General features: G+C 42.2%; 1 long non-coding RNA gene across 1 annotated transcript; it reads left to right on the forward strand.

The window, feature by feature from the left end:
• Nucleotides 1-7092: 7092 nt before the first annotated feature.
• Nucleotides 7093-8166, forward strand: LOC145699485 (uncharacterized). The gene is made up of 3 exons (XR_014134025.1): nt 7093-7534; nt 7577-7677; nt 7725-8166. It is a non-coding gene; the product is annotated as an uncharacterized LOC145699485 (long non-coding RNA).
• Nucleotides 8167-13330: the final 5164 nt, after the last annotated feature.

The raw sequence follows: 13330 nt of genomic DNA on the forward strand, positions 1-13330 counted from the left end.
TGAAACAAAAATTAACATATTTGGGGATGGGTTTTCTTTTTTGGATAACAATCATACTTATAAGTAGACTGATTTGAAAGTCGAACACTTCTTTGAAATATTTTAGCGAACTACTATTCATTGGAGAGATCCCGCGGCATTAAAACTTTTCTGACCTCGGTTTGCCACAGAAACTACAAGGTGTGCGTGAAGTTTGATAGCATGGATTACTGTGCTTATCTGATGGAAGAGTGCCGCGCAACGGGAAAATTCAACCTTTCTGAGCGCACTGCCGTCATCAAAGTAAGAGAAAAGGATGCTGTTGCCTTTTCGGAAGAAGAGAACAACTTGAACCTTCAACGATGTCAGAAGAAGCAGTTTTACGATCAAATTATTTGTCGTCACCTTTGTTCCGAGACGCTTGTCTTGGCATCAGCGAGGAGCATTCATGTTTCGCCTTGTGAATCGATCTGTTTCGAGTTAACTCGATCGTTTGGAGATCGTTCGGCTGGAGAAGTTTGCCCGACTCAAAAATACTGTCGTACTGGCTGTCCGTGTCCTTTTTACCGGTGTGAAAAGTTTGAATCGCCGAAGAAATTGGTCCCTGTTTTTGATCTTGAAAAAGGAACAACTTCAGTACAGTCAGTTGCGACCTCCACAATTTCTGATACATCAATATCAACAACTGCTATGCCTACAATAGAGTCTTCAACAGCATCTTTAAAAGAAGAGCTTCAAGGAGACAACAACGAAACAGATGACACCTCGTTCGACTGGCTGACTAAATGGTCGAATAAGCACGAATCACAAGAAGAAAAATTTTCGTTTGATTTTACGGCATTACTAGGAGGTCTTTTAGATGACTCCACGAATAGTTCTACTGAGCGGGCTACCACACCGTCAACAGACTCTACTTCTACCGCTTCAGTTTCGACAACGACGTCGTCCATGACACAAAATAGCGAATCAAACCAGGCTTTTTCTGATGAGAAGATAACTGGACGATGGAGTAATCAAGAATCCAAGAAATTCCCTATACTTCTTTACGATTTTTCAGATCTCAACAGAACAGCTAAGATAGAGGTTTCGTACCAGTTCTTGTCCTATGAATGTTTTTAAGAATAAAAATTTCGGGAAAAATTTATTCAATGATAAAAACATTTAAGTCAACGGGTGCTACTTATCTCAAAGGCGAGCATTATCTGGTCGACGCAAGGGGAAATCTTATGAAAGTTCAAGAAAACGGAGACACACCAATTTTCATTCCTAATCGCCAAAAGAATACGTAAGCATTCGAATTCTTTGTCGATTCAAGCGCATTGATTTTACAGAGGCTTCTTTGTGTTTCATTTTGGCTCGTCTATTGGAACTCATCAAATTGAAATAAGGCGCAAAGAAAATGACAAAAAAGTTTTTACTGTTGTCGTCATCTGAAAATGGTCGAAAATTGTTTTCTTTTAAAAATATTTTTATTAAACTTTATCAAGCGGTATCCAATTTCGACCGTTGCTAGCTCTCCAACCGGAAGGCCGGAAAAATGCTTTTACTACGCTCCGGACTACAACTTAAACCGGTTTGAAGAGGCGCAGGGTTTCATTGCAAACAAACACTTTAATGCAAAACTCTCTTCCGTCAGTTTCAAAGGAGTATTCCATCTTATGAGCGTTATGCTCGGCGAAAAATTTATCAAGCTTTCAAAAACTGTTGCATTGAACAGAATAAGAGCGAGTGAAGAGCTCGAGAAAGGCTGGAAAAAGGGCGAAATCGCTCTTCCTGTTGAATTTAGGGACCTTGACCCAGTCCATATAATCCCGTTGATTGGAGTTTAATCTCAATAAGACTGAAAAAATATTATATCTAAACAAAACTCAAGAAAGATTGACTTAGGAAAACAGATTCTATTATTGGTGACCAGGAGTATTTCGCTGTCAAACACTCTGTACTCATTTTTGTTAGAGAAGGATGGAAAGTATCTCGTTCTTGGCAGCGAGTGGATCGGCTCACTTGTAAAATACGAACAACAATCGATTTGCTACTCAAAATTGTTTGCATCAAATGATCGGTATTATACTGATCAACGTGGATTCAACAATGATGAGTGCGAGTATTTTGGTGAGGCTATTATTAATGATGAGAAATTGTTTATTATGAATTACATCTTTGATGCTACATTCGAGATAAAGTTCGATTTTGGAAAGGGTCAAAAAAAAAAATGAAGCAGCACGGGAAAAAGAAATAAGCATGCTGCATGCGCTATCTTTTGACTCCTGAACAAAGAAAATCTCGAGCTAGATTTTGCCCAACGAAAGGCAGTGGAAAAAATGTACGCAACAAGCAATCCATTTTTTGCATTTCATGACGATGTTTTCCCAGCATTTGCCAAAAACGCTGTGGCGCAGCGGTCATTTCCTATGTCAAGTTATCACTACAAGACAATTATCCCAGACAAGTTTTTTTCGTCGCTAATTGATTTGAAGCATATATCAACTCTTGAACTGGGCTTGAACGGAACTGAGACGTTCAAACTGCAATGGCAATTTCAGGTGTCTATATTTTCTCACAGCTGCTTAATTCATAAAATTTAAAGAAATATTCGACAATCGACGGCAAACAAAAAATCTTTGAGTTCAAATTTTTCGACGAAAAAAGTTTTTTGAGTTTCGGAAGAAGCGCAAACGCCTCGCTTTGGATTGATTCTGACTTTTTCGATGAGCCTCTAATTTTTCAATCGAAAGCTTTAGAAAGAGAGCAAGAACTTGAATTTTCTCTGCACTCGAATCCGCGTACGGAGTCATATTCTTTTGAAAGCGTCAAGGAATTGTTCAATTGTTCAGTATTATCTCTAAGTTAGGGTAACTAACCATAAGCGGTCCCTTCCGAAAAGAGGCTATTTGCATTGAAACTTTTAAAGCTGGGAGAGGAAAGAATCACAATTGGGTCAAAAATGGATATAAATAAAATCAAAAACAAGAAGGTCCGACTCTACAAGTACGAAAAAGAGGTCGAAATCAAAAACTTTATTTACGAACCTACTCAATTGACTCAAATCAATATAATACAATCATCTCTTCTCTTTTACAAAAATCAAGGCTACGCTCTGCTCAACACTATCGGATCAAAAAATTCGAAGTGTCGATAAAGGCTCCAGACGACTATGAAGACTCGCTATCAAAATACGTTGATGAATCAGTATACGCTTTGGTCAACAACCAAATCCATATCTTTGGCGGAAAAGAAGATGGTTACAGGGTAAAACTATTCAGGGATCTAGATTTTTGCGATAAATAAATAGCCATTGCGACGCAAAATTTTCCGAAAATTCCGATGCGATTGCGATTTTTCGCAAATTGCGCTTTTACGTTTTGCGATTTTCAACTCACAACTCATCGTAATTTGCGAAATATTGACAAAACTGAGCTCACGATTGCTATTCGGTCGTAGAATTTTTGTATCAAAAATATTTTGCGAAAAAGTTTAGATCCCTGAAATTCACAAAAATAATTGTAGAAAGGTTTTGATTTTAAAATCAAATCATCTTCAGTAGTAATTCAAGCATTAGATAAAAATGATTTTTTCTTAAAATACCTTATTAGTGAGAAAGCGGACGTAATCAGTACTCGATAAAATCATAAGAAAGTTCTTAAGATTTAAGGGTAGAACATGAAATCGGCGCGCGGCGCCTCGCTCGCCCAGCGCCCCGCCGTGCCCTACTTTTCAGAATGCCCTTAAATCGGAACGGATATAGCTTTTCAAAAGTTTCTTCGGATTTCAGATCATCAAAGCCTTTACTTTTCACAGATCAAAATGAGCAGAATCGTCAAACAAAAACTCGGAGAAAATGACATGAGTTGGTAAAACTCTATCTCCTCTCGCAATTCTTATCCGATTTTTTCAAATTTAGATAGGTCGAAAGTGCTCCGTTAGACCTAAAATTTCGTAGTCTCAGAATTAATTTTGAAGCTTCTTAAAGTTCCACACGGCTTCTCAAAACAAGTGCTTTCACGCCGCGCCGCTTCTTCTCTCACGCTGCGCGCCTCACGACGGTGCAGCTCTCATTTCAAAAGCTCATATAAAATTCCATAAAGCTTCAAAAGTAATTCTGAGACTACGAAATTTTAGGTCTAACGGAGCACTTTCGACCTATCTAAATTTGAAAAAATCGGATAAGAATTGCGAGAGGAGATAGAGTTTAACCAACTCATGTTATTTTCTCCAATTTATTGATTGACGATTCTGCTCATTTTTATCTGTGAAAAGTAAAGGCTTTGATGATCTGAAATCCGAAGAAACTTTTGAAAAGCTATATCCGTTCCGATTTAAGGGCATTCTGAAAAGTAGGGCACGGCGGGGCGCTGGGCGAGCGAGGCGCCGCGCGCCGATTTCATGTTCTACCCTTAAGGCAGCTTGGCGCTCGATCAAAATCGCTATCTTTCTTTTTTGATTCAGTTTGCGTTACGTCCGCTTTCTCACTTACGAGGTATTTTAAGAGCACTTTTTCATTTCTAATCTTCTTTATCAAATGCTTTAAGTACTGATGATGATTTGATAATAAAATCGAAAACGTTCTACAACCTTTTTGTGAATACTATGAAGTCAACATAAAAACGGGAATTAGTATAAAAGGAAAGATTCGGCCTGATGATGGCGAAATGCCGAAAGCTTGCCAATAATAAAGGAAAGATGCTAATTTTTTAATAGATCGGCCGCTTAGACGGATGTTTTTGTGGAATTGGCCGCTCGACTCAACAATTACTTTTTTAAAGGACATTCTGCAATCACTACGGAAAACGGTCGTAACGGTAATGATTGTTTCCCCAATAAAATCACTTAATTATTTAATCATTGAAGCAATCATCTGCTTTGATTATACAAAAGAAAAAATGTGAAGAGTTCAATGGAATCACTTCCAAAATATTTTCACCATTAAATAGAAAGCACCAAGACGGAGGATTATCAATTTACAACGGTCAACCCATTGCGATTGGGGGAAACAGTCCAAAGGGCTTGCTGAGATATATACAGACGATCGCTGGAATATAACGCAGGCAGGGATGTATATTCGCAGCGCAAAACTGCCCAAAAAATTCCGCAAAATTGCGCACAAAAGCGCATTTTGCGCAAAAATTTCACAAAATTTAAAAACATTCACAACCCACAAAATGCAGTTTTGATGGACTTTGCGCAAAATTTCTGCGCTTTTTCATCTGAAGATTGCCGGATCAATCTTTCAGCCCCGTTCCTTGATTTCTAAATTTAAGGGCTTGACGGCCCTTCGGGCCGCTTCAGCCCTGTTCCTTGGTTTCTAAATTCAAGGGGCTTGACGGCTCTTCGGGCCGTTTCAGCCCTGTTCCTTGATTTCTTAATTTAAGGGGCTTGACAAAGGCTTGGAACTCTGAGTTGATCAATCTCAGTTCTGTCCCCAACCTTACCCACACCCATCATTTTAAAAGTCCAAATTATCATTGTTTTTAGCACTATTATGGTTCTTATTTAAAACTTGATTCCAGGCTTCTTCGATCCCGCGGGGCCTTCGGACGCGAGGGTTACGGGCAATCAACAATTCCGTAAAAGCGCAAAATCCGCAAAATTTCCGCAAAATGAAGAAATTTCGATTCTCCGCAAAACAGCGCAAAATTCCGCAAATTGCGCGATTTTCGGATTTCGCGGCAGAAAAAGCGCGAAATTGCCCGCGAAAAATTCCGCAATCGCAGCGCAGCGCAAAGCAAAAATTTATGCGAATATACATCCCTGAACGCAGGTCCTGGAACACCCAAGGTACAGCGCATTTTTAGTGAATATAAAGGGAGAAGTCTTTAATCATGGTCTCGGTGAAATTTTTCTGCTTTGTGATGTCTACTAGACATTGTCGAGGATCAAAATTCTCCCGATTTCAGAACTCGAGACTTCTTTCTAAAATTTCGATTGAAGATGGATACGTTTTTTCTGCGATCAGCTTGAAATCTGGGGCTCTTTTGACTATTGGGGGATATGATCAAAAGGATGAAGAGCGACTGGATGATATCTGGCGCTTGATGAACGATGAATGGGACAAAATTGGCAGTCTTATAAAAGTATTTATTCTTCATCATTTAATTCACTTGTTCTGCTCTTTAGGCTGTTCAGAGTTCCTCAGCAATATTGATCGACAATTCTATCATTGTTGTTCCTGGATGGATTCATAAACAGCTTGATAATATTTTCACTCTATTTTCGCTGTTTGAGAGTCCAGTTCAAAGAATCAATTTAGGTCATAGTTAACGAATTTTTCGCAAATATTTAAGTTATACATTGTATTCGTATCTTAACACAAGATTTGGAAGACAAGGTTGATTCTATCGATATTCTAGCAAACCAACTTGGAGAAGAAACGATTCCGATTCTTTTTGTTTCGCCTCAAGATTACTGTGGCCCATTAAATGCCTAATTATTTCCACAAAATTTACAAATTTAAATGCTATCCTATGCCAATGATTATACCAATAATAACCTTTCTGTGCTTTTTACACTCAAAATAACGATAAAAATCCCAATAAATTAACAATTTCAAATTTAAAGAACATCAAATAATTTTATTAGTCCGAAAAGCTCTTCGTTTGTCAGAAATAGTTTTCTTTTTTTGATATTTTATTTCTTCATGACCATCATCTGCAGAAGAAATCTTTCTCCTCTTTTTCGCCGTCACTTTTACTCACTGATTTCCGGGTGTCTTACCCGATGCTGCAATCCCTAAATTTCAAAGGTTTATCTTTAGCCTAAGATTTATCATATTTGAAAAGAGAGAGTGTATCTGAGGGTGATCAGTGTTTGAGAGGCGATTTTACGAAAAAAAATTGCGTTTTTTTTCGCCTTTTTTAAACTTCAACATGCATAATTATCCTCAACTTTTAATACCCACCTTTGCTTTGGTACCATCTGTAAATTTCATGAAAAAAGGAAGCCGAATAGTGAAAATCAAAATCGCAGTGAGAAGGTATTCCGAGCCCCACGCGCTCCCGTGAAAAACCCGAGTCATGCCGTCATCAGCTAATTGAAAATTATTTTCGAAATGAACTCATCAAAATACCGTTTTTCCCAAAAATACGTTCAGCACATTTTTCCGTTTTGCCCTGAACGGGCAGAACGGCGTTCGGGGCAAAATGGCATTGGGACAGATCGGCAAAACGGGCAAAACGGTTGCTGCCTTATCATAAGGGCTTTGTGTTTGGCTTTAGGTCCTGAGAGCTCGTTTTCGCATCATAATTAACCTTCTCAACGCCTAAAAGTACTGAATCCTGAACAATGAAACAACTGGCTTTAAAATACTATGTGGCTGCCATCAGGTGGACAAATTGGACACAACTGCTCCGCTTGCTTCTGCAGTTGGCAAGAGGTGACAAGCCAAGGGCCATTTCAAACTCCGTGCGCTCGTCAATTTCCAAAAGAGTGACTGAGCAAACCGCCACTACCTACTAAAACGATCAAAAATAGAAAAAAAAACGACAGAACAAAAATCATGGAAGACATGAGAGCATTACGAAAAAATCTAACGAGCGAGTTGAAAAACTCGTTTTCAACGGTAAAATCGGAAATCGACAATTTTTCAATTTCAAGTTTCAAGAAACAACACCCATATGCTTCATTAACAGAGGATAAGCCAAATGCATTTGAGGTCAGAGAAGATTTTGATCCTGTCGTGAAAATCGGAAATCCACATAATAAGTACTTACTATCAGTTTTTTTTTCGTTTTTAGTTCTTTTAATTCAAGAGGTCGAGTCGAACAGCCTGACCTTGATCTTGCAGAATACTACTATCAATTTCAAAATCCAGACAGTGACAAGCACCTTGATGATAACAGCTCTACTGTAACTTCTCAATCTTCTAGGAAAGGATCTCCAAGTTCGCTTCAGAAAAAAAGCTGAACTTTAATTATCCTTTTATAAAGAGTTATAAACGTAAAAACAAGCTGCGGCGCAGAGAAGCAGCTCATCTTTGATTCCAGAACGCCACCACCTATTCCTGACCTACCGCCTGTTCCCTTTGAGCAGCGCGAGGAAGTCACACTTCATTTCTACCCACCTGTTGACAAGGAAAATGATGAAGAGTTCGACAATGTTAGGCAAATTTGCAAGAATTACAGGAACGGCCTTATCAATCATATTTTAAATCCTTTCCAAAGGATCATTTTCCTCGAAATATAACTAGGGATACCGCACGAATTTTTAGGTACCCGAAAAAAGGGTCCTGTCCAATTTTTAGAAGGATGATCTAGTAGAACTTTGGTCGAGGATTCTAATGGTGTGATTATCATTTCATAATTATTAGTCATTTTCGTAAAAATGACGTGTCAAGGGGTGATTTTTTCGATCAGAGTGAAACTTTCAAAAATTTGGAAATTGAAAATGCTAGACTAACATAAATTTGGACGAGGATTCCAAATCTGGAAAAAAATTCACTGACGCACCTTGCAATCGCTAGAAATGAACTTCCGGGAGTTGTTTTTTTCTCTCTCGACGCTTGTGGCGCTTTTCTGTTTTCAGCTGCGCGCTGATTGGCGGACACTCCTGAAAGCCTTGTTCACAAAAAGGCTCGGAGAGTTTCACTAAAATGATCATTTCTCGGGACTGGAACGTTGAAATTCCATGATTTTTGGACGAAAAAAGTTCTTGAAGACCACTTTATTTACCATCTATTCAAAAATTATGGGAGATGAAGTTGTAAAGAGTTTCTGAAGGTTACATGTAAAGTCGACTCTGGCCATTACGAGCCTTTTTTGTCAGGAATTTCAGAAGCATCTGTCCGAAAGATGAAAGAGGCGTAACTTTTGCTTGATATTTCTCGAAAACTGTTCTCTCAAGGAATCAGCAAGAGATAAAAGCACATCTTTGGAGTTCTTTTCTGTTGTGGAATCGGCGAGGCAAAAATGCGCGCAGAAACGAGAAATTGCGCTAAAGATCCTTTTCGAATTGTTTTTGCGGTCGAGGACGCCCAAATGTGATCGACTCTCAGTCGAAGATTGAAACGCTTCCTCTGGAAAACCTCCCTGCTTTCATACGAAAAGAAATGTCCATGCTCAAACAGCTGAAAATGAAGATGGACTCGGTTAACAAGGAAAAACAATCGGTCCAGTCTGAACTCTTGCCGAATCTGTATCTCTTCAAAAACGCCAAGAAGAAGAAATTGAATGTCTGAATCATAAGTCGGCAATTCTCGAGGAGACTCTAAGGGGCAGCAGCTTGATCAAGCAATCTGAACAGATGGAGTTCGAATATGAAGGGCTCAAGCTCAAGTTCGAAGAGCGAAACAAAAAGATGGACAAGTTCCGCGACATGTTCGCGCATAGCCGAACTAAAATCAGACCTGTTCAACGAAGAAAAGTAAAACAGTTTCACGCAGAGTTGCAAATTTTTGAAAAATTTTCTGAGCTAAGGTCGAAATTGAACTGAGCTGAACTGAGTAGGCCCTTTTTAAAAACGACTGAGCTGAGCTAGACTTTTTCAAAAGAAATTGAGCTGAGCTGAGCTGGGGCATATTTGAAAATTTTTGAGCTGAGCTGACGATTTCTCAAACTGACCTTATTTAATTTCTCACTTGCTTCAATGAAAACTCGAATTATTTCTATCTTAAATTGACCAACAGGAAAGCATAAATAGAAAAAACGTGCAAGTTTTTGAAAATAAGACCAATCAAAAGTAATTTGATTTTGATCAGCTCAATAGACTGAACTGAGCTGAGCTAGCTGAGATGAGGTTATTATTGAGCTAGCTGAGCTGAGTAGAAGAAGCTACAAGTCTTTGTTATTGTCTTGGAGGACCCCCTTGGAGGGCTTCATCTGTTGGAAGACCAATATTAAAAATATTCAATATATGGCCAATATATGGCCACCAATGGCCAACTTTGGTCTAGTTTGACCGGAAGACCCCGGCGGACCTCCCTGGTGGAAGACCATTCGCTGGAAGACCAATATTTAAAATATTCAATATATGGCCGTGCTCAGCCAGTATATGGCCTTCTATGGCCAACTTTGGTCAAATTTGGCCGGAAGACCCCCGAAGGACCTCCCTGGTAGAGGACCATCAGCTGGAAGACCAATTTTAAAAATTTTCAGTATATGGCTTTGCTCGGCAAATATATGGCCACCTATGGTCAAATTTGGTCGAGTTCGGCCGGAGGACCCCCGTAGGACTTCTCTAGTGGAAGATCATCAGTTGAGAGACCAAAAAATAAAATTAAATGCTTTGCTGGGCTAAGAATTTACACTTTCGGCAAACTTTGGTCACTTTATGCCAGAAAACCCTTTTTGCAGAAAGACAATCAACTAAAAGACCAATATTTAAAAATAATAAAAATAAATCAGAGTCAATTCAGTGATGAAGGGGCTACATCGACCCAAAGCCTTGTGGCAACTCGATTCAGTTAAAGGCGAGGCGAAGCAATTCAAAAGTAAAGGCCAGGTCCGTTTCTTCAGCTCAGAAAAGAACGGGCAAGCGTCAGGGAAAGCCGACTCGAAGGGAAGGCCACGCCCGTTCATTCTATTGAATCAAAGTCAGGGCGAAGCAGACCCGAAGGGGTGGCCACGCCCGTTCATTCTTATCATTCAAAGTCAGGGCGAAGCCGACCCGAAGGGGAGGCCACGCCCGTTCATTCTTATTATTCAAAGTCAGGGCGGAGCCGACCCGAAGGGGAGGCCACGCCTGTTCATTCTTATCAATCAAAGTCAGGGCGAAGCCGACCCGAAGGGGAGGCCACGCCCGTTCATTCTTATCAATCAAAGTCAGGGCGAAGCCGACCCGAAGGGGAGGCCACGCCCGTTCATTCTTATCATTCAAAGTCAGGGCGAAGCCGACCCGAAGGAGAGGCCACGCCCGGTCATTCTTATCAATCAAAGTCAGGGCGAAGCCGACCCGAAGGGGAAGCCACGCCCGGTCATTCAAATCAATGAAAGTCAGGGCGAAGCCGACCCGAAGGGGAGGCAACGCCCGTTCATTCTTATCAATCAAAGTCAGGGCGAAGCCGACCCGAAGGAGGCCACGCCCGGTCATTCAAATCAATCAAAGTCAGGGCGAAGCCGACCCGAAGGGGAGGCCATGTCCGTTCATTCTTATCAATCAAAGTCAGGGCGAAGCCGACCCGAAGGGGAGGCCACGCCCGTTCATTCTTATCATTCAAAGTCAGGGCGAAGCCGACCCGAAGGGGAGGCCACGCCCGGTCATTCAAATCAATCAAAGTCAGGGCGAAGCCGACCCGAAGGGGAGGCCATGCCCGTTCATTCTTATCAATCAAAGTCAGGGCGAAGCCGACCCGAAGGGGAGGCCACGCCCGTTCATTCTTATCAATCAAAGTCAGGGCGAAGCCGACCCGAAGGGGAGGCCACGCCCGGTCATTCAAATCAATCAAAGTCAGGGCGAAGCCGACCCGAAGGGGAGGCCATGCCCGTTCATTCTTATCAATCAAAGTCAGGGCGAAGCCGACCCGAAGGGAAGGCCACGCCCGTTCATTCTTATCAATCAAAATTAGGCCGAAGCCGACCCGATGGCGAGGCCACGCCCGTTCATTCTTATCAATCAAAGTCAGGGCGAAGCCGACCCGAAGGAGAGGCCACGCCCATTCATTCTTATCAATCAAAATTAGGGCGAAGCCGACCCGAAGGAGAGGCCACGCCCGTTCATTCTTATCAATCAAAGTCAGGGCGAAGCCGACCCGAAGGGGAGGCTACGCCTGTTCCTTCTTATCATTCAAAGTCAGGGCGAAGCCGACCCGAAGTTGAGGCCACGCCCGGTCATTCTTAACAATCAAAGTCAGGGCGAAGCCGACCCGAAGGGGAGGCCACGCCCGTTCATTCTTATCAATCAAAGTCAGGGCGAAGCCGACCCGAAGGGAGGCCACGCCTGTTCATTCTTATCATTGAAAGTCAGGGCGAAGCGGACCCAAAGGGAGGCCACGCCCGGTCATTCTTATCATTCAAAGTCAGGGCGAAACCGACCCGAAGGGAAGGCCTCGCCTGTTTATTCTTTTCAATCAAAGTAAGGGCGAAGCCTTCCTGAAGGAGAGGCAACGCCCGCTTATTTTACGGAATCAAAGTCAGGGCGTAGGAATCGTAAATTGAACAAGCTAAAAGCGAACCAGAAAAGACCTTAAATCCTTTTCGCCCTGACTATGATTGGAAAAAAATTAACGGGGTGGCCTCCGCTTCGGGTCGGCTTCGCCTCGACTCTCGGTTCTTACGGTGTTGGCTGGAGCGAAGTAGATCGAATGACGCACAAACGCGCTCGAGGCAGATGATCTCATTTTCAGCTTTGAGCTGGCGGGCGCCCAGAGATGCAAACAGGGCGCGATTCGCGCTTTTCTGGGGCAAGGAATTTTTCAGGAACGCCAGAGTCCCTTATCTCATTCCTAGCTTGTCGATATATAACAATGTGTTCTTATCATTTTTTATACGAATACAAAATTTTACCTACTGATTCAAATAATGAAAATTATCTTGCTAAACATTTCCATAATAAAAACAAAAAAATTAATTTTTGAAGAGGTGAATCATATAGAAAGGGTCTTACAGTCGAGTCGGCTTCGCCCTGACTTTGATTGATAAGAATGAACGGGCGTGGCCTCCCCTTCGGGTCGGCTTTGCCCTGACTTTGAATAATAAGAATGACCGGGCGTAGCTTCCCCTTCGGGTCGGCTTCGCCCTGACTTTGAATGATAAAAATGAACGGGCGTGGCCTCCCCTTCGGGTCGGCTTCCCTGACTTTGAATGATAAGAATGACCGCGCGTGGCCTCCCCTTCGGGTCGGCTTCGCCCTGACTTTGATTGATAAGAATGATAGGACGTGGCCTCCCTTCGGGACGGCTTCGCCCTGACTTTGATTGATAAGAATGAACGGGCGTAGCCTCCCCTTCGGGTCGGCTTCAACCTGACTTTGAATGATAAGAATGAACGGGCGTGGCCTCCCCTTCGGGTCGGCTTCGCCCTGACTTTGATTGATAAGAATGAACAGGCGTGGCCTCCCCTTCGGGTCGGCTTCGCCCTGACTTTCAATGATAAGAATGAACGGGCGTTGCCTCCCCTTCGGGTCGGCTTCGCCCTGACTTTGATTGATAAGAAGGAACGGGCGTGGCCTCCCCTTCGGGTCGGCTTCGCCCTGACTTTGAATGATAAGAATGAGCGGGCGTGGCCTCCCCTTCGGGTCGGCTTCGCCCTGACTTTGAATGATAAGAATGAATGGGCGTGGCCTCCACTTCGGGTCGGCTTCGCCCTGACTTTTATTGATAAGAATGAACGGGCGTTGCCTCCCCTTCGGGGGTGCTTCGCCCTGACTTTGATTCAATAGAATGAACGGGCGTGGCCTTCCCTTCGAGTCGGCTTTCCCTGACGCT

This window comes from Oikopleura dioica, chromosome 2, assembly GCF_907165135.1.
Source record: "Oikopleura dioica chromosome 2, OKI2018_I68_1.0, whole genome shotgun sequence".
Classification (NCBI taxonomy): Eukaryota; Metazoa; Chordata; class Appendicularia; order Copelata; family Oikopleuridae; genus Oikopleura; species Oikopleura dioica.